Here is a 20,094-nt window from a genome sequence, read left to right as displayed (position 1 = left end):
AGATCGGGAGAGGGGGGGCCAGAGCTCGGGACTGGGGTGAGTCGGGAGATCGGGAGTGGGGGTGTCTGGAGATCAGCAGTGGGGTGTGTCTGGAGATTGGGAGTGGGGGGAGTCTGGAGATAGGGAGTGGGGGGAGTCTGGTGAATGGGAGTGGGGTGAGTCTGCTATTTGCGAGAGGAGGGAGTCCGGAGATCGGGTGTGGGGTGAGTCTGGTGATCGGGAGTGGGGGGAGCCTTGAGATCGGGAGTGGGGGAATCCGGATATCAGGAGTTTGGGGACTCTGGATATCGGGAGTGAGGGGAGACTGGTGATCGGGAGTTGGGGGATCTGGCGATCGAGAGTGTGGGGAGTTTGGAGATCGAGATACGGGTTGTCTGGAGAATGGGAATGGTGGGAGTATGGAGATCGGGAGTGGAGGGAGTCTGGAGATCGGGAGTGGGGGATGTCTGGAGATCAGTAGTTGGTGGAGTCTTGAGTTCGGGAGTGGGGGCAGTCCGGAGAACGGGAGTGGGGGGAGTCTGAAGATCGGGGTCGGGGGTGTCTGGAGATCATGAGTGGAGGGAGTCTAGAGATCGGGAACGGGGGAAGTCTGGAGATCGAGAGCAGGGGGAGTCTCGAGATCAGGATTGGGGGCGTCTGGAGATCAGGAGTGAAGGGAGCCTGGAGATCGAGAGTGTGGGGAGTCTGGGGATCGGCATTGGGGGGAGTCTGGAAATCAGGAGTGCAGGGAGTCTGGAGATCGGGAGTGGGCGGAGTCTGGGGATCAGGAGTGGAGGGAGTCTGGAGATCGGGAGTGGGGTGTGTCTGGAGATTGGCAGGGGGAGTCTGTACATCGGGAGTGGGGCGCATCCGGATTTCGTGAGTTGAGGGAGTCTGGTGATCGGGGTCGGGGAATTCTGGAGATTGGAAGTGAAGCTGTGTGGAGATCAGGAGTGGGGGGAGTCTGGAGATTGGGAATGGGGGGAGTCTGGAGATCGGGAGTGGAGGAATCCAGATTTTGGGAGTTTGGGGAGTCTGGAAATCGGGAGTGGGAGGGCGTCTGGAGATCGGGAGTGTAGGGAATCTGGAGATCGGGAGTTGGGGGAGTCTGGAGATCGGGAGTGGGGGGAGTTTGGAGATCGGGAGTGGGGGGGTGTCTGTAGATCGGGAGTAGCCGGTATCTGGAGATGGAGGTTTTGAGTGTGTGGGGATTGGGAGTGGGAGAGTGTGGAGATCGGGAGTGGGGAGAGTCTGGAGATCGGGATTGGGGGCGGTCTGGAGTTCGGGAGTGGGGAGAGTCTGCAGATTGGGAGTGGGGGGAGGTTGGAGATCAGCAGTGGCGAGTGTCTGGAGATCGGGAGAGGGCAGAGTCCAGAGCTCGGGACTGGGGTGAGTCGGATCGGGAGTGGGGGTGTCTGGAGATCGGCAGTGGGGTGTGTCTGGAGATTGGGAGTGGGGGGAGTCTGGAGATAGGGAGTGGGGGGAGTCTGGTGAACGGGAGTGGGGTGAGTCTGCTATTTGCGAGATGAGGGAGTCTGGAGATCGGGTGTGGGGTGAGTCTGGTGATCGGGAGTGGGGGGAGATTTGAGATCGGGAGTGGGGGAATCCGGATATCAGGAGTTTGGGGAATCTGGATATCGGGAGTGAGGGGAGACTGGTGATCGGGAGTCGGGGGATGTGGCGATCGAGAGTGTGGGGAGTTTGGAGATCGAGATACGGGTTGTCTGGAGAATGGGAATGGTGGGAGTATGGAGATCGGGAGTGGAGGGAGTCTGGAGATCGGCAGTGGGGGATGTATGGAGATCAGTAGTTGGTGGAGTCTTGAGTTCGGGAATGGGGGCAGTCCGGAGAATGGGAGTGGGGGGAGTCTGAAGATTGGGGTCGGGGGTTTCCGGCGATCGTGAGTGGAGGGAGTCTAGAGATCGGGAATGGGGGAAGTCTGGAGATCGGGAGCAGGGGGAGTCTCGAGATCGGGATCGGGGGTGTCTGGAGATCAGGAGTGAAGGGAGCCTGGAGATCGAGAGTGTGGGGAGTCTGGGGATCGGCATTGGGGGGAGTCTGGAAATCAGGAGTGGAGGGAGTCTGGAGATCGGGAGTGGGGGGAGTCTGGGGATCAGGAGTGGAGGGAGTCTGGAGATCGGGAGTGGGGTGTGTCTGGAGATTGGAAGGGGGGAGTCTGTACATCGGGAGTGGGGCGCATCCGGAGGTCGTGATTTGAGGGAGTCTGGTGATCGGGGTCGGGGAATTCTGGAGATCGGAAGTGAAGCTGTGTGGAGATCAGGAGTCGGCGGAGTCTGGATATCAGGAATGGGGGGAGTCTGGAGATCGGGAGTGGAGGAATCCAGATTTTGGGAGTTTGGGGAGTCTGGATATCGGGAGTGGGGGGGCGTCTGGAGATCAGGAGTGTAGCGAATCTGGAGATCGGGAGTTGGGGGAGTCTGGAGATCGGGAGTGGGGGAGTTTGGAGATCGGGAGTGGGGGTGTGTCTGTAGATCGGGAGTAGCCGGTATCTGGAGATTGAGGTTGAGAGAGTGTGGAGATTGGAAGTGGGAGAGTGTGGCGATCGGGAGTGGGGAGAGTCTGGAGATCGGGAGTGGGGGCGGTCTGGAGTTCGGGAGTGGGGAGAGTCTGAAGATTGGGAGCGGGGGGAGGGTGGCACTATGTTACAGCTTGCCATGAACAGAGGGACAACCAGTAAACTAAGAAAAGAATATATATATAAACAATGCGAATGTATATTTATACACTCAGGGATATACCTGTTTATACACTGTATGAATAGAACTGCGTTTATGTGCTAAACCATAAATGTATTTTGATGCTTTGGCAACATAAGATGTAACTTATCATGCCAATAAAGCGATTTGAATTGTGAATTGTGAATTGTGGGAGTGGCGAGTATCTGGAGATCGGGAGAGGGGGGAGTCCAGAGCTCAGGATGGGGTGAGCCCGGAGATCGGGAGTGGGGGGAATCCAGAGATAGGGAGTGGGGGGAGTCTGGAGTTCGGGAGTGGGGAGAGTCTGCAGATTTGGAGTGGGGGGAGGGTGGAGATTGGGAGTGGCGAGTGTCTGGAGATCGGAAGAGTGGGGAGTCCAGAGCTCAGGATGGGGTGAGCCCGGAGATCGGGAGTGGGGGTATCAAGAGATAGGGATTGGGGGGAGTCTGATGATCGGGAGTGGGGGGGAGCCTTGAGATCGGGAGTGGGGGAGTCCGGATATCGGAAGTTTGGGGATTCTGGATATCGGGAGTGGGGGGAGAATGGAGATCGGGAGTCGGGGGAGTCTGGAGATTGGGAGTGTGGGGAGTCTGGCGATCGGTATTTGGTGAGTCTGGAGAATGGGAGTGGTGGGAGTCTGGAGATCGGGTGTGGGGGGATACTGGAGATCGGGAGTGGGGGGAGTCTGGAGATCAGGAGTGGGTGGAGTCTTGAGTTCGGGAGTGGGGGCAGTCCAGAGAACGGGAGTGGGGGGGCGTCTGATGATCGGGGTCAGGGGTGTCTGGAGATTGAGAGTGGAGGGAGTCTAGAGATCAGGAATGGGGGAAGTCTGGAGATCGGGAGCGGGGGGACTCTCGAGATCGGGGTCGGAGGTGTCTGGAGATCGGGAGTGGAGGGAGGCTGGAGATCGGGAATGGGGGGAGTCTGGATTTTGGGGGTTTGTTGAGTCTGGATATCAGGAGTGCGGGGCGTCTGGAGATCGGCAGTGTAGGGAGTAAGGATATTGGGAGTTGGGGGAGTCTGGAGATCGGCAGTGGGTTGAGTCTGGAGATCGGGAGAGGAGCGAGTCTGGAGATCGGGAGTGGGGGGTGTCTGGAGATTGGGAGTGATGGGAGTCTGGAGATCGGGAGTGTGGGGAGCCTTGAGAATGGGAGGGGGGGAATCTGGAGATCGGGAGTGGGGAGAGTCTGGAGATTGGGAGTGGATTGAGTCCGGAGTTCAGGAGTGGGGGGAGTCTAGAGATCAGGAGTTGGGGGTGTTTGGAGATTTGGAGTGGGAGGAATCCGGGGACAGGGAGGGGGGAGTCTGGAGTTCGGGAGTGGGGGGAGTCTGGAGATCGGGAGTAGAAGGTATCTGGAGATCGAGGTTGAGGGAATGTGGAGATCAGGAGTGGGGGGAGTCTGGAGATCGGGAGTAGAGGGTATCTGGAGATCGAGTTTGAGGGAATGTGTAGATCGGGAGTTGGGGGAGCCTGCTGATCGGGAGTGTGGGGAGCCTGGAGATCGGTATACGGGGAGTCTGGAGAACGGGAGTGGTGTGAGTCTGGAGATCGGGAGTGGAGGGAGTCTCGAGATCGTGTGTGGGGGAAACTGGAGATCGAGAGTGGGGGGAGTCTGGAGATCAGGAGTGGATGGAGTCTTGAGGTCGGGAGTGTGGGCAGTCAGGAGAACGGGAGTGGGGGGCAGCTGAAGATCGGGGTCGGAGGTGTCTGGAGATCATGAGTGGAGGGAGACTAGAGATCGGGAATGGGGGAAGTCTGGAGATCGGGAGCGGGGGGACTCTCGAGATCGGGGTCGGAGGTGGCTGGAGATCGGGAGTGGAGGGAGGCTGGAGATCGGGAGTGGGGGGAGTCTGGAGATCGGCATTGGGGGGAGTCTGGAGATCGGGAGTGGAGGAAGTCTGGAGTTTGGGAGTGGGGTGTGTCTGGAGATCGGGAGTGGGGGGAGTCTGTAGATCGGGAGTGGGACGCATCTGGAGGTCGTGAGTGGAGGGAGTCTGGTGATCGGGGTCGGGGAATTCTGGTGATCCGAAGTGGGGTTGTGTGGAGATCAGGAGTGGGGGTATTCTGGAGGTTGGGGTCGGGGAATTCTGGAGATCGGGAGTGGGGAGAATCTGGATTTTGGGAGTTTGGGGAGTCTGGATATCGGGAGTGCGGGGCATCTGAAGATCGGGAGTGTAGGGAGTCTGGAGGTCGGGAGTTGGGGCAGTCTGGAGATCGGCAGTGGGTGGAGTCTGGAGATCTGGAGAGGAGCGAGTCTGGAGGTTGGGAGTGGGTGATGGCTGGTAATCGGGAGTGATGGGAGTCTGGAGATCGGGAGTTGGTGGAGTCTGGAGATCGGGACTGGGGGAGTCTGGAGATCGGGTGTGGGGGGAGTCCGGTGATCGGGATTGGGGGAGTCTGAAGTCCAAGGTCGGGGGTGTCCGGAGATCGGGAGTGGGGGGTGTCTGGATATTGGGAGTGGGGGTGTCTAGAGATTGGGGTCGAGGGAGTGTGGAGATCGGGAGTGTGGGGAGTCTGGAGATCTGCAGTGGGGGGTGTCTGGAGTTTGGGAGTGGGGGAGTCTGGAGATCAGGAGTGGGGTGAGTCCGGAGTTCAGGAGTGGGGGGAGTCTAGAGATCGGGAGTTGGGGGTGTCTGGAGATTTGGAGTGGGAGGAATCCGGAGATAGGGAGGGGGGGAGCCTGGAGTTTGGGAGTGGGGGCAGCCTGGAGATCGGGAGTAGAGGGTATCTGGAGATCGAGGTTGAGGGAATGTGGAGATCGGGAGTGGTGGGAGTCTGGAGATCGGCAGTGGGGGGAGTCTGGAGATCAGGAGTGGTGCATGTCCGGAGATCGTGAGTGGAGCAGGCCTGGAGTTTGTGGTCTGGGAATTCAGGAGATTGGAACTGGGGGTAGAGTGGAGATCAGGAGTGGGGGGCGTGGGGAGATTAGGGGTATCAGGAGACAGGAGATCGGGATTGGGAGAGTGTGTAGATCGGGAGTGGGGTTAGCCTGGAGATCAGGAATGGACGGAGTCTGGAGATCGGGAGTGGGTGCAGTCTGGAGGTCGGGAGTGGTGGGAGACTGGAGATCTGGATGGGGGAGTCTGGAGATCGGGTTCGGGGGTGTCTGGAGATCGGCAGTGAGGGGCGTCTAGACATCGGGATTGGAGGGAGACTGGAGATCGGCCTTGGGGGAGTCTGAAGATCAGTGTATGGGGAGTCTGGAGATCAGCAGTGGGGGGAGTCTGTACATCGGGAGTGGGGCGCATCCGGATGTCGTGAGTGGCGGGAGTCGGGTGATCGGTGTTGGGGAATTCTGGAGATCGGAAGTGGGAGGAATCCGGATTTTGGGAGTTTGGGGAGTCTGGATATCGGGAGTGTAGGGAGTCTGGAGATCAGGAGTGGGTGGAGTCTGGAGATCGTGATTGGGGGAGGCTGAAGTCCAAGGTCGGGGGTGTCTGGAGATCGGGAGTGGGGGGTGTCTGGATATTGGGAGTGGGGGTGTCTGGAGATTAGGGTCGAGGGAGTTTGGAGATCGGGAGTGTGGGGAGTCTGGAGATCATCAGTGGGGGGTGTCTGGAGTTTGGGAGTGGGGGGAGTCAGGAGATCGGCAGTGGGGGGAGTCTGGATATCGGGAGTGGGGCATGTCCGGAGATCGTGAGTGGAGCGGGACTGGAGATTGGGGTCTGGGAATTCAGGAGATTGGAATTGGGGGTAGTGTGGAGATCAGGAGTGGGGGGAGTGTGGAGATTAGGAGTGTCAGCAGACAGGAGATCGGGTTTGGGAGAGTGTGTAGATCGGGAGTGGGGTGAGTCTGGAGATCAGGAATGGATGGAGTCTGGAGATCGGGAGTGGGGGCAGTCTGGAGAGCGGGAGTGGGGGGAGACTGGAGATCTGGATGGGGGAGTCTGGAGATCGGGTTCGGGGGTGTCTGGAGTTCGGCAGTGAGGGGTGTCTAGACATCAGGATTGGGAGGAAACTGGAGATCGAGAGTTGGGTTTGTCTAGAGACTGGCAGTGTGTGGGTGTCTGGAGATCAGGACTGGGGGGAGTGTGGAGATCAGCAGTGGAGGGTGTCTGGAGATCGGGAGTGGGGGTGTCTGGAGATCGGGAGTGGGGGCAGTCCGGAGATCGGCAGTGGAGGGTGTTGTCTGGAGATCGGGAGTGGGGGGTGTCTGGAGATCGGGAGTGGGTGGTGTCTGGTGATCGGGAGTGGGGGGTGTCTGGAGATCGGGAGAGGGGGGAGTCTGGAGATCGGGAGTGGGGGGAATCTGGGGATTGGGAGTGGTGTGAGTCTGGAGATCGGGAGTGGGGGGAGTCTCGGGAGTGGGAGAGGGGGGAGTCCATAGATCAGGAGTGGAGCGAGTCTGGAGATTGGGAGTGGGGGGAGCCTGGCGATCGGGAGTGGTGGGAGTGTGGAGATTTGGACAGGGTGGAGTATGGGGATTTTGGGCAGGGGGTGTCTGGAGATCGGGAGTGGCGGGAGTCTGGTGATTAGGAGTGGGAGGAATCTGGTGATAGGGTGATGGGGAATCTGGAGTTCAAATGTGGGGGGAGTCTGGTGATCGGGAGTGGGCGTAGTCCGGAGTTCGGGAGTGGGGTGAGTCTGATGATCGGGAATGGGGGGAGCCTTGAGATCGGGATTGGGGGGAATCCGGCTATCAGGAGTTTGGTGAGTCTGGATATCGAGAGTGGGGGGAGTCTGGAGATCGGGTGTCAGGGGAGTCTGGAGATCGGGTGTGGATAGAGTCTGGAGAATGGAGTCAGGGAGTCCAGAGAACGGGATTGGGGGGAAACTGGAGCTCAGGAGTGGGGGGTGTCTGGAGATCGGGTTTGGGGGAAGTCTGGTGATCGGGAGTGGGGGAGTCTGGAGATTGGGAATGGGGGGTATCTGGAGATCGGGAGTGGGGGGTGACTGGAGATCGGGAGTGGGGGGAGTTTGGAGATTGGGTGTGGGGGGAGTCTGGAGATCGGGAGTGGGGGGTGTCTAGAGATCGGGAGTGGGGGGAGTCTGGAGATCGGGAGTTGGCGATTCTGGAGCTCGGGAATGGTGACTTTCTGGAGATCGGGATTGGGGGGAGCCTGGAGATCAGCAGTGGGGGGTGTCTGTAGATCGGGAGTGGGGGAGTCTGGAGATCAGGAGTGGGGTGTGTCTGGAGTTCGGGAGTGGGGAGAGTCTGCCCATTGCGAGTGCGGGGAGGGTGGAGATCGGGAGTGGCGAGTGTCTGGAGATCGGAAGAGGGGGGAGACCAGAGCTTGGGACTGGGTTGAGTCCGGAGAGCGGGAGTAGGAGGAATCCGGAGATAAGGACGGGGGGTGTCTGGTTAATGGAAGTGGGGTGAGTCTGCTAATCGGGAGAGGGGGGAGTCCGCAGATCGTGTGTGGGGTGAGTCTGGTGATCAGGAGTGGGGGGAGCCTTGAGATCGGGAGTGGGGGAATCCGGATATCGGGAGTTTGGAGATTCTGGATATCGGGAGTGGTGGGAGACTGGAGATCGGGAGTCGGGGGAGTCTGGAGATCGGGAGTGTGGGGAGTCTGGAAATCGCGATAAGGGGAGTCTGGAGAACGGGAGTGGTGGGAGTCTGGAGATCGGGAGTGGAGGGAGTCTGGAGATCGGAAGTGGGGGGTGTCTGGAGATCAGGAGTTGGTGGAGTCTGGGGATCGGGTGTGGGGGGAAACTGGAGATCGGGATTGGGGGGAGTCTGGAGATAAGGAGTGGATGGAGTCTTGAGTTCGGGAGTAGGGGCAGCCCGGAGAACGTGAGTGGGGGGTGTCTAGAGATCGGGAATGGGGGTGTCTGGAGATCGGGAGCAGGGGTGTCTCGAGATCAGGGTCGGGGGTGTCTGGAGATTGGGAGTAGAGGGAGCCTGGACATCTGGAGGGGGGAGTCTGGGGATCGGCATTGTGGGGAGTCTGGAGATCGGGAGTGGAGGGAGTCTGGAGATCAGTTGTGGGGGTTGTCTGCAGATCGGGAGTGGAGAGTGCCTGGAGATTGGGACTGGGGGGTGTCTGGAGATCGGGAGTGCGGTGAGTCTGGTGATCGGAAGTGGGGGGAGTCTTGAGATCTGGAGTGGGGGAGTCTGGATATCGGGAATGGGGGGTGTCTGGAGTTTGGGAGTGGGGGGAGTCTGGAGATCGGGAGTTTGGGGAGTCTGGAGGTCGGGAGTGGGGAGAGTCTGGAGATTGGGAGTGGGGGGAGTCTAGAGATCGGGAGTGGGGGGCGTCTGGAGATCGGGAGTGTGGGGAGTCTGGAGATCGGGAGTGGGGGGTGCCTGGAGATCGGGAGTGGGGGGTGTCTGGAGATCGGGAGTGGAGGGAGTCTGGAGATCGTGAATGGGGTTGTGTGGAGATCAGGAGATGGGGGTCTCTGGAGATCAGGAGTGGGGGGAGTCTGGAGATTGGGAGAGGGGTGATTCTGGATATCGGGAGTGGGGGGAGTCTGGAGATCAGGAGTGGAGGGAGTCTAGAGATCGGGAATGGGGGGAGTCTGTAGATCGGGAGCGGGGGTGTCTCGAGATCGGGGTCAGGGGTGTCTGGAGATCGGGAGTGGAGGGAGTCTGGAGATCGGGATTGTGGGGAGTCTGGGGATCAGCATTGGAGGGAGTCTGGAGATCGGGAGTGGAGGGAGTCTGGAGATCGGGAGTGGGGGGTGTCTGGAGATCTGGAGTGGGGGTGTCTGGATATCGGGAATGCGGGGTGTCTGGAGTTTGGGAGTGGGGGGAGTCTGGAGATCAGGAGTGGGGGGAGTCCGGAGATCGGGATTGGGGGAGTCTGAAGATCGTGGTCGGGGGTGTCTGGAGATCAGAAGTAGGGGATTCCGGAGATCGGGAGTGGGGGGGAGTCTAGAGATCGGGAGTGGGGGGCATCTGGAGATCAGGAGCGGGGGGTGTCTGGAGATCGGGAGTGGGGGGTGCCTGGAGATTGGGAGTGGGGGGTGTCTGGAGATCAGGTGTGGAGGGAGTCTGGAGATCGTGAATGGGGGTGTGAGGAGATCAGGAGATGGGGTGTCTGGAGGTTGGGAGAGGGGTGAGTCTGGATTTCAGGAGTGGGGGGAGTGTGGAGTTCAGGAGATGGGGTGTCTGGAGATTGGGAGAGGGGGAGTCTGGAGATTTGAAGTGGGGGTAGTCTGGATATCGGGAGTGTGGGGAGTCTGGAGATCGGGATATGGGGAGTCTGGAGAACGGGAGTGGTGGGAGTCTGGAGATCGGGAGTGGAGGGAGTCTGGGGATCGGGAGTGGGGGTTGTCTGGAGATCAGGAGTTGGTGGAGTCTGGAGATCGGGTGTGGGGGGAAACTGGAGATCGGGAGTGGGGGGAGTCTGGAGATCAGGAGTGGATGGAGTCTTGAGTTCGGGAGTGGGGGCAGTCCGGAGACCAGGAGTGGGTGGAGTCTGAAGATCGGGGTCAGGTGTGTCTGCAGATCGTGAGTGGAGGGAGTCTAGAGATCGGGAGCGGGGTTGTCTCGAGATCGGGTTCAGCGGTGTCTGGAGATCGGGAGTGGAGGGAGTCTGGAGATCGGGATTGTGGAAAGTCTGGGGATCGGCATTGGAGGGAGTCTGGAGATTGGGAGTGGAGGGAGTCTGGAGATCGGTTGTGGGGGTTGTCTGGTGATCGGGAGTGGAGGGAGTCTTTAGATCGGGAGTGGGGCGCATCCAGAGGTCATGACTGGAGGGAGTCTGGTGATCGGGGTCGGGGAATTCTGGAGATCGGAAGTGGGGGTGTGTGGAGATCAGGAGTGGGGGGAGTCAGGAGATCGGGACTGGGGGGAGTCTGGAGAGCGGGAATGGGGGGAATCCGGAGTTAGGGAGTGGGGGGAGTCTGGAGATCGGGCGTGGGGTGAGTCTGCTGTTTGGGAGTGGGGGGAGCCTTGAGATCGGGAGTGGGGGGTATCCGGATTTTGGGAGTTTGGGGAGTCTGGATATCGGGAGTGGTGGGAGTCTGGAAATCGGGAGTTGGTGGAGTCTGGAGATCGGGTGTGGGGGGAAACTGGAGACCGGGAGTCAGGGGAGTCTGGAGATCAGGAGTGGGGGGTGTCTGGTGATTGGGAGTGGGGGAGTTGTAAGGTTCTGTTGAGATACCGCGGCAAACGTGGGAGTCGAGACCAGAGCAATTGAAAACACAACTGCTTTATTCCAACCACATGACAAACAGGAACTAGAAAAGCCCGCGCATCCACTTAAATACTTCCCAGACAGGAAGTGCTCCCGGCAGCCTGTCCCTGCGGGAAACAAGTTGCTGGAGGAAAGGGCCCCCGGCTGGGGGCTTCTGCTTAGACTGTCTGTGCCGCCGTGAGCGGATTATGTCCAGTGGTGGCGTGTCGCCACAGAGCTCCCCCCAGAATCCGCTTAGGAGGAGTGGACGAGTCGTGACAGTGGTCTAATGGTTCTGCCGCAGCGGCTCTGAGTGGTCGCCGGTCTGGTTGGTTGGGTCGGGCGGTTTGCCGCCGGCTGTGCTGGCTTGCCGGGGGGACGGCCTCTAGTTGGAGGCTGGGCCACGGGGACCTGTTCCCCTGGTTCTGTGTGTGCTGGTTTGAGCCGGTCGATGGAGACTGTCTCGACCCTGTTGCCGAGTCGCAGCTTGAAGACCTTGTCCCCGGTTTGGAGTACCTCATACGGACCGTCGTACGGGGGTAGCAGGGGCCCGCGGTGCGCGTCGTGTCGCATGAAGATGAAGCGCGCCTGCTGTAAATTTGGTGGGACGTGAGGTGCGAGTTCGCCGCGTCGGTTGACCGGAAGTGGGGTGAACTGCTGAGCGGAAGAGAAAGAGTCGAGCCGCTGCTGTTCGGCCGACCAAGGCTTGGTAGGCTCCGGAAGGAATTCGCCTGGGACGCGCAGCTGTTGTCCGTAGACTAACTCCGCTGCCGAGGACTGGAGGTCTTCCTTGACCGCGGTGCGTAGGCCGAGTAGCACCCACGGTAGGCGGTCAGTCCAGGTACTGTCCTGCAGGCCGGCGCGGAGTGAGGCCTTGAGTGACCTGTGGAAGCATTCACAAAGTCCGTTGGCCTGCGGGTGGTACGCCATGGTGCGGTGGAGCGTCACCCCGAGGTTGCGTGCTGTGGCCGTCCAGAGTTCGGAGGTGAACTGGGCGCCTCTGTCGGAGGTTATGTCGGCCGGTACGCCGAACCTCGCAACCCAGGTGTTAACGAACGCCCTGGCGATGTCGGCTGTGGTGGTGGAGGTCAGCGGCACTGCCTCAGGCCAGCGTGTGTAGCGGTCGACCATCGTGAGGAGATAAGTTTGGCCTTGCGATGGCGGCAGGGGACCGACGATGTCGACGTGTACGTGGTCGAAGCGGCGGCTGGGTACCTCGAAGTCTCCCAGGGGTGCTTTGGTGTGCAGCTGTACCTTAGCCCGTTGGCAGGCGAGGCAGGAGGTGGCCCAAGTCCGAACATCTCTGCTGAGGCCGCGCCAGACGAAGCGCTTGGAGAGGAGTTTGATGGATGCGCAGGAACCCGGGTGAGAGAGCCCGTGGAGCACGTCGAAGACGCGGCGGCGCCAGGTCTCAGGGACGACCGGCCTGGGTTGGCCGAGTGAGACGTCGCACGTGACTGCCGTGGCTTCGGGCCCGTGCGCGACCTTGGCTAGGCGTAGCCCTGGCAGGCTGGTAGCCGCCGAGAGGAGGTCTGGGTCCGTGAGCTGGGCCGCTGCTAGTTGTGCGTAGTCGACCGCGAGGTGATTCGCACAGACGGCGGGACGGGAAATGCAGTCGGCGACCACGTTGTCTCTACCGGAGACGTGCTGAATGTCTGTAGTAAACTCGGAGACGGCCGCGAGCTGGCGTTGCTGCCTAGCGGACCAGGGTTCGGTGTGCTTGGCCATCGCGTATGTGAGTGGCTTGTGGTCCACATACGCGGTGAAGGGGCGGCCTTCCAGGAGGAACCTGAAATGGCGGACCGACAGGTGGAGTGCGAGAAGCTCGCGGTCGAAAGTGGAGTATTTGACCTCCGGGGGGCGCAGTTGGCGGCTGTAGAAGGCAAGTGGCTGCCACACGCCATTGACCCACTGCTCGAACACGGCCCCGACCGCGTGGTCGGAGGCGTCGGTGGTGAGCGCGACCCGGGCATCGGCCCTCGGGTGCGCGAGCAGAGTGGCGTCGGCGAGCGCGTTTTTGGTGGCGTCGAAGGCAGCTGCCGTGTCAGCGGTCCAGGCTACGTCCATCTTGCCGGATTTTCCTCGGAGGGAGCCGTATAGGGGCTTCATGAGGGCTGCGGCTCTGGGGATGAACCTGTTGTAGAAGTTCACCATCCCGAGGAACTCCTGGAGGCCCTTGATGGTTGTGGGGCGGGGGAATTGCTCGACGGCCTGCACCTTGTTGGGCAGGGGGACGGCCCCAGCAGGGGTGATGTGGTGACTGAGAAAATCGATCTCGGTTAGGCCGAATTGGCACTTCGCCGGGCTGAGGTTGAGCCCGTGTTGGGCTAGACGCCCGAACAGGATGCGAAGGTGTTCGAGGTGTTCCTGTTTGGAGGAGCTGGCCATGAGAATGTCGTCTAGATAGACGAATAGGAAGTTCAGGTCCCAGAGGACTGAGTCCATAAGGCGCTGGAAAGCCTGTGCTGCATTCTTGAGGCCGAAGGGCATCCTCAGGAACTCGAACAGGCCGAATGGGGTGATGACGGCCGTTTTGGGGATGTCCGCGGGGTGTACGGGGACTTGGTGGTAACCGCGCACCAGGTCGACTTTGGAAAAGACGGTTCGTCCGGCCAGTCGGGCCGAGAAGTCCTGGATGTGTGGCACCGGGTATCGATCGGGGGTGGTGGCGTCGTTGAGGCGGCGGTAGTCCCCGCAAGGGCGCCAGGCTCCGCCGGGCTTGGGGGCGATGTGGAGGGGCGAGGCCCAAGGGCTGCTGGAGCGGCGGATGATGCCGAGTTGTTCCATGTTGGTGAACTCGGCCCACGCGATTTCCAGCTTGGCCGGGTTGAGTCTGCGGGCGTGGGCAGAAACTGGGGGGCCTGTGGTGGGGATATAGTGTTCCACACCGTGCTTGGCGGCTTTGGCCGAAAAGGTCGGGTTAGTGAGGGCGGGAAACTCAGCTAGAAGTGCCGAGTAGTCGTCCGTGGCTCTGGCGAGGCAGTAGGTCGTCAGGCCGGCCGAATGGGCCGGGGTAAAGGTGCCGGGGATGGGGGCCATAGTGTTGATGTCGACGAGGCGGTGCCTCAGAATGTCGACAAGGAGGCCGTGGGCGCGTAGGAAGTCGGCGCTGATGAGTGGGCAGAGGACCTTGGCTGCGAGGAACTCCCAGCAGTAGCGGCGGCCCGCGAGGTTGAGCGTGACCATGCGGGTGCCATATGTGCGGATTTCAGAGCCGTTGGCTGCAGCCAGTGTGATACCCCGTGTGCCGCGTTGGATCTCGAGGGCGGAGGCGGGGGTGATGCTGTGCTGGGCCCCTGTGTCGCACAGAAATCGGCGGTTGGTTCTGTCGTCAGTGACGTACAGTAGGGGCTCCTTCTGCCCCGCGGCCATCGCGGGGGCCGGTGCGGGGGGGGGTTTGAAGGAACACGGTGGCGTGCAGCGTTGAGCCCTAGCGCCAAAACGGGTGTGGTAGTAGCAGTGACCCGGAGTGGTAGGGCGGTCGGGCCTAGCGGCCCGGGAAGACCGCGTGGTCGTTGCCGTGAGGTCGGGCGTGACGTCGCGAGCAGCCTGTGCAGAGAGCAGCCGGTCGGCCTTTTCGGCTATATCATTCAGGTCCGTGGAGTCAGAGTCCACAATGAGCGGGCGGATGCTGGCGGGGAGCTGCCGAATGAAAAACGTGCGAAAAAGGGCGCCGGGATTTTTGTCGTCTGAGAGGGACAGCATGTGGGAAAGCAGGTGTGATGGTGAAGCGTCACCAAAGCCGGGGAGGTCCAGGAGTTAGCAGTGGCGCTGGTAAGAGGACGTTTGAAATTTTTTAAGTAGCGCAGCCTTCAGATGTTCGTACTTGCCCTCTGTTGGTGGATTCTGCAGCGCTGCCCAAACCTTGGTGACTGTAGCGTAGGTGAGCGAGGCGACGAGGTAGTCGTACTTCATGGCGTCGACTGTAATGCCTTTCAGCCGGAATCTGGACTCAGCTTGAACGAACCAGGCTTCGGCGAGGTTCTCCCAAAAGTCTGGTAATTTAACCGTGACTGCGTTTGTATCCGCCATGCTAGCTTAGGATTCGTCCTGAGCGTCGGGGTCACCAGTGTTGAGATACCGCGGCAAATGTGGGAGTCGAGACTAGAGCTATTGAAAACACAACTGCTTTATTCCAACCACATGACAAACAGGAACTAGAAAAGCCCGCGCATCCACTTAAATACTTCCCAGACAGGAAGTGCTCCCGGCAGCCTGTCCCTGCGGGAAACAAGTTGCTGGAGGAAAGGGCCCCTGACTGGGGGCTTCTGCTTAGACTGTCTGTGCCGCCGTGAGCGGATTATGTCCAGTGGTGGCGTGTCGCCACAGTTCGCAAAAATTTCGGAGGATTTCTACATCCCCCGAAGATTATTTTTGATTAAAGAAAACCTGGGTGGAATATGCCTTAAAAACCCAGGGCATCAAAATGGCTGTCAGGCCTTGTGGCAGTAGACAAAGACAGCCCGCTTGTATATCTTCAATCACGGGCTGACAAAGGATTTGAAAAAAACACCAGCCTGCGCGAATGTTGAAATACTTGAAACTGTCAATCAACTGCAGTTTAGGAAGTTTCGCCCACAGGACAAACGATGTTTGTTTACAGAACTCTCTACAATGTTGACTCAAAGGCTTAAGTCCTTAAAGCTGTCAATCAATTGCAGTTGGACTGCGACCGCAGGACAATGGTTTGTTTACAAAGCACTTGAGTGCTGTTGACTGAACATTAAGGATTCAGTGGGACATTTCAAACTGGTCAAAAGCCAGTTTAAATGAATGGGTAATACATTCAAACACATTACAGTCAATGGGGGCAGTTCAGTCCCTTTTGTATAGCCCAGATACATCCAGATTTGGGCGCGAAGACAACAGCTCCCAATGGGGTATAAAGATAGCCCCTCAGGAAGCCATTCTCTCTCTCTCTGCCACCTCGCCTCTGTGCCCTGCCTGCAAAGCAACAGCCCGCCCAAAGAAGTGGAATACCAGCAGTTACATTTGAATTATTGGGGTATCTCTACTTTGGAGCGGTGAAGAATCCAATACAGACCAGAGGGGCACGGAGCAGGCGTTTACTGGTGAGCATAAAACTTTCTGGCCCTTTACAAGGTAACCTAGATAGCTATTAGGGGTGGGAATTAAAGGGGGATTTGTTAAATTGTAATTTTAGTCAATTTTCCCTCGCTGTGTACGTTTCTCCTCCCCTATTAAGCAAAGGTGTGCTGTATTAAGCAAATGTGTGCTGTATTAAGCAAAAGTGTGCTGTATTAAGCAAAGGTGTGCTGTATTAAGTAAAAGAGTGCTGTATTCATCATTATTTTCAATTTATTCTTATTTTCAATAGATACTGGCCTTCTTTGCACGCAACCACGAGTCTTGTTTTACCTACATCGCTACTGAAATAAGTCCGGCAGTAAGAACCAGAAAAGGGGAGCGATTCGAAACCGCACGGGGCTCTGGAGCAGCTCAGATACTTCTGACTGGCCAGAGACAATAACCCCACTACACCCCCCCTATTTTCTACAAAATGACAACCGCGGCAGGACCATCGGCAACAGTATGCGATGCAGCAGACGGTGGTCTGGGTCTGGAGAGAGCAGCAGTTATTGGTTTTCTTTTTATCCCACTGATCTGTTTGTGATTAGGTTCCCACAAGCTTAGGGAAGTTAGAGCAGAGAGTTGGGGTAGGGAAATGGAGATTGAAGTATACCAAGCCAAGTTAGAGCACCTGGTGGACCAGCTTAGCGAGTGCAAAAGCCACACAATGTACGAATTAGATTACCTGAAGTGCCTAGTTGCAGAGGCTAAGAGCAATGAGATGAGGGTGCGGGAGGAGAACGCCCGCCTCATACAAGAAGTAAAAGAGCAGGAGGGAAAGGTAAGGGAGGTAAAGGCAGCGTATAAGCTGGCCTGCAACCAAGGGTTTGAGGAAGCAGATCATGGCCCCTGTAGGGAAGAGATAGAAAGCTTGAATATGGCTTTAAAGAGGGCAAAGGGGATGATATGTCTCATCAGCCCGAAGGCAGGTCAGTCGGACTTTACCGGCAACCCAAATAGAACCGTCCCACAGGCAACACCCAGAACAAAGTTGGTCAGGGAATCAGAGGTCCCACGACCGCCACCCACAGCTCCAAGCTTTCAGGAGCTCCGGCAGCAAAGGGGGTTGGGGGATGAGGTGGAAGAGGAAGCACAGCAGGCCCCACTAGATAGGCCGGGACCAGGACCAATGTACCCCCTCTGACAATGGAGGTAGTGTCCGCCCAGTGATGAAGATCACCCAGGGGCCATCCAGAATCAGTTTGTGGTGCCGTATGGCACCCACCAGCTCAGGGACATGGTTAGCCACATCCCCAAGCTCACTAAAAAGGGAGACCCCTCACTGCACTTCAGGGAGATAGAACAGGCAGCTTGTGTTAATGACTGCGATGACGCAGAGCAAGCCAAAATGCTGCTGTTTTCCCTGGGAGGTGATCTCCTCCAGGCCCTATCTGGTGATTGCAAAAGGGGGCAGAAGGATTATGTGTATCTGAAGAATGAGATATTGGAGGCCATGGGACTCAATGATGGTAGTCCGTTCGCCCGGGTAGAAAGGTTGCTGTATTAAGCAAAGGTGTGCTGTATTAAGTAAAAGAGTGCTGTATTCATCATTATTTTCAATTTATTCTTATTTCCAATAAATACTGGTCTTCTTTGCACCCAACCATGAGTCTCGTTTTGTCTACATCACTACTGAAATAAGTCCGGCAGTCAGAACCAGAAAAGGGGAGCGATTCAAAACCGCACGGGGCTCTGGAGCTGCTCAGATACTTCTGACTGTCCAGAGACAATAACCCCACTGCACCCCCGCTATTTTCTACAAAATGCCAACCGCAGCAGGACCGTCGGCAACAGTATGCGATGCAGCAGACAGTGGTCTGGGTCTGGAGAGAGCAGCAGTTATTGTTTTTCTTTTTATCCCACTGATCTGTTTGTGATTAGGTTCCCACAAGCTTAGGGAAGTTAGAGTAGAGAGTTGGGATAGGGAAATGGAGATTGAAGTATACCAGGCCAAGATAGAGCACCTGGTGGACCAGCTTAGTGAGGGCAAAAGCCACACAAGGTACGAATTAGAGTACCTGAAGTGCCTAGTTGCAGAGGCAAAGAGCAATGAGATGAGGGTGCGGAAGGAGAACGCCCACCTCATACAAGAAGTAAAAGAGCAGGAGGAAAATGTTAGGGAGATAAAGGCAATGTATAAGCTGGCCTGCGACCAAGGGTTTGAGGAAGCAGATCATGGCCCCTGTAGGGAAGAGATAGAAAGCTTGAATATGGCTTTAAAGAGGGCAAAGGGGATGATGGCCTAGAAATTCAGTATAGCCACTTTTGGGGCGGTAAAGTCGGGCGGCCGCTAAAGTTTGCGCCCGGCGCAAAGTCGCGCCCCCTTCGCCGATATTCATTCGCATCGCCCCAAGAGGTTGCTGCTGCACTAAAACAGGCGATGCATGACTATCTTTAGGCGCTATGCCGGCGGTGCTGAGCGATACCCCCGAGGCCGGGCGCAGCGCCGGTGCGGCGAGTTCTTGATTGACGGCAGACACTCTGGCGCCGGTCAGCTCTTAAAGGGGGAGGGTGGATTTGTTTGCCTGCCACGCCCTGCACACTGCAGCCCTCAACCTAGGCCTGACCACTTCAGCTTCACCTGCACAACGCCCAGGGCTATGGAGAAGGCCAGGGAGAGAGCGCAGCGCTTCAGCGACGTTGACCTGAGGCTGCTGGTTGGTGGAGTGGAGCGCAGGCGCCATGTTCTGTTCCCAGAAGGTGGCAAGAGGCCGCTGCCCAGTGCCTACCGGAAAGCCTGGAGGGAGGTCTCCAACAGGGTGTCTTCCAACAGCGTGGTTGCCAGGACTCCTGTGCAATGCCGGAAGAAGTTCAACGACCTCACTCGGGTTGTCAGGGTGTGTACCCTTTCCAGTGTCCTCCTCATCCTTGCATGTGCACCTCACTTTATGGGCAAAGGGACCTGAAAGCCCTAATGGCCAGCCCTCATCCAGCAGCTATGGGACTGGCATGAAAATCACTTGCACATTCAGCACTTTACACACTGTACAAGCTATTCGACCATGGGAGGCATTGCAGACAAGATCAGGGCTACACACTGTACAAGCTATTCGACCATGGGAGGCATTGCAGACAAGATCAGGGCTACACACTGTACAAGCTATTCGACCATGGGAGGCAGTGCAGACAAGATCAGGGCTTCACACTGTACTTAGAGGCCGTCCTTTCTCTTGCAGGCCAAGGTGGCGCACAACCGGCGCAACCGAACTGAGACCGGGGGAGGCCGTCCTGACCTAAAAGAGCTCTCCGACCTCGACCAGCATGTGGAGCGCATTATGGCAGGCCGGCTGATTGGCCCCGTCGCCAGTGGAGATGCCGACCCTGTTCTGGGCACCAATGGTAAGGGCATCACCTTTTGGACCTCTCTCGTTCCACTTGCGCATGAGATCAGCACCCTTTGCCACTGTCCGACCAATGCGGTGAATGGCAGCACTCATGACTCCCTCGCTGCCGCCCTGTCCTCACTCTAAAGCTACTCTTGTGCCTTCCTGCTTTCAGATGGTGAATCGTCAGGTGAGGAGGCGGGCCCTCAAGCTGCCACTGTCAGCCCTTCGGAAGACGAGGAGGAGGAAGAGGAAGCCGGCCCATCAGTGCCACCCTCAGCCACGCCAGCCCATGGCGATGTAGGGGACACGTCTTCCCTGGAGGGGAGCCGGGGGGAAGGGTCGGAGGAGAGTGAAGCTCCGGGGCCCAGCGGCCTGCAGCAACGCGGGAGGGGTGGGGAAGCTCGGCGGACTTCTCCCCAGAGGGTGAGTGTGGCCTCCAGTCCTGCGACGGTCAGCACAGAGGAGGTGCGGCTCCTGGAGGAAATGGCCGTCCAGGCTGAGCGCAGGCACAATGAGCTCATGGCTGCAGTGGCAAGGATGCCTGACTCCATTGAGTCTTTGTCAAGGAGTGTGCAGCAATTTGGAGCAGCACAGGCCAGGAGTCTGCAGGACTTCGCGGCAGCACAGGCGGCTTCGAGCCAAGTGCTCAGTCGTGCTGTCCATTCACTGGCTGTTGTCATGTGGACACAGACCAGGGCCACACGGGCGCTAACTGCTGCCACCCTCGCTGGATCAGCCAGGCATCGCCACGGCACCCGCCGCGCAGCAGCAGCCCAGCAGTCTGTCCTTCAGCTGTTTGCTGCGCATGCTGCAGTGCTGGCCCGTGCGAGTGCCACTGTATCAGGCGACCAGCGAGCACCTGCGATCTGCCAGGTTGGCACCATTCCTGCAGCCGACACTGCCACTCCGCCATT

Source organism: Somniosus microcephalus, chromosome 6, assembly GCF_052327205.1.
Source record: "Somniosus microcephalus isolate GS21.2 chromosome 6, FLI_Smic_1.0, whole genome shotgun sequence".
Lineage (NCBI taxonomy): Eukaryota > Metazoa > Chordata > Chondrichthyes > Squaliformes > Somniosidae > Somniosus > Somniosus microcephalus.
The sequence above is the reverse complement of the archived record's forward strand: the minus strand, read 5'-3'. Positions refer to the sequence as shown.